Here is a 1,198-nt window from a genome sequence, read left to right as displayed (position 1 = left end):
CCTATCTCACTTTATCCTCTCCAACATGTATTATCTGCTGCCCTACTAAACTTTGCCACTGCTACTGGGGTTAGATGGTGGACTTGCATCTTTCATAGCCAGTGATTTAGAGCATTTCTTTATGTGTCTGTTGGTCATCTGAATGTCCTCCTCTGTGAAAACTCTTTAAACATTTTTTTTTTTTTAAATTATCTTTAATGTTCTACAACATCAGCCTTCCTTCTTGTGGAAGGTAATGCCTCCAAACCCCTCAGATCTAAGGCAAGTAGCATAAACAACAGGGACTATAATAAGAATGTTAATAGCAATCCTTTCACAAGGAGGGAAAGCAGGAAACATCTATTAATCGTAGAGTAAATGCATAAACTCTGGTAGAAACTCCACAAAATACATACAGTCAGAACACATAAACTAAAGAGACACAACTACATGAGGAAATCCTGTCCATACTTACTGAAGGGACGAATTCCAAAATGTTCTATAAAGTAAGGTACACCTGATATAAGCTATGATCTTCTCAATTGCTTGCTATGCATCTGAGACCTGGACAATGACTAAGGATGACAGAAGAATTGATGTCTTTGATTCGTGTTGCTGGAGAAGAATATTCAACACACCAGGGACTGCCAAGAACAAACAATTCTGTGCTAGGGGGCTGCTCCTTGGAGACAAGGATATTGAAACACTGTCTCACATACTTTGAGCATGTTGTCAGGAAGGGCTAGTCCTTGGTGAAGGACATTATGAATGGAAGGGTAAAAGGAAGGTCAGTGCAAGTGAGAAAGACCCCAGATGAGAGAGAATGATGCAGTAACTGTGGCAATGGGGTCACCTGCTTCAGAGATGGTGAGTTTGGCTCAGGAAAGGGCAAGGTTCAGAGTTGTTGTTCCTAGGGTCACTATGAGTTGTAGTTATCTCAATGGCACATAACAACCCTACTCATAAGGGGTGTGTGTGTGTGTGTGTGTGTGTGTGTATTGTTGTTGCTGTTATGAGTTGTTGAGTTGCCTGCGACTCACAGCGACCCTATGTACAACAGCCATAAATTCTGCCCTATCCCATGCCAATCTCACCATCTCCAACACACCTGCCCCTATTATTACCCCAGTCACTGAATCAATCCATCTCATCAAGAGTCTTCCTCTCCTGGGTTGTCCCTCCACCCTCCCAAGTATGATGTCCCTCTCTAAGGACTGGG

The 1,198-nt window shown here is 42.6% G+C and overlaps 1 protein-coding gene across 1 annotated transcript in view; it reads right to left on the bottom strand.

Annotated features, from left to right (window-relative positions):
* The window catches only part of AOAH (acyloxyacyl hydrolase (neutrophil)), a 362,932-nt gene that overhangs the window by 330,884 nt on the left and 30,850 nt on the right, over positions 1-1,198 (bottom strand). The window lies entirely within an intron of this gene.

Source organism: Elephantulus edwardii, unplaced genomic scaffold (assembly GCF_000299155.1).
Source record: "Elephantulus edwardii isolate Elephantulus edwardi_28Jun2011 unplaced genomic scaffold, EleEdw1.0 scaffold00059, whole genome shotgun sequence".
NCBI classification, from domain to species: Eukaryota; Metazoa; Chordata; class Mammalia; order Macroscelidea; family Macroscelididae; genus Elephantulus; species Elephantulus edwardii.
This window is presented reverse-complemented; position numbering and strand designations above follow the sequence as displayed.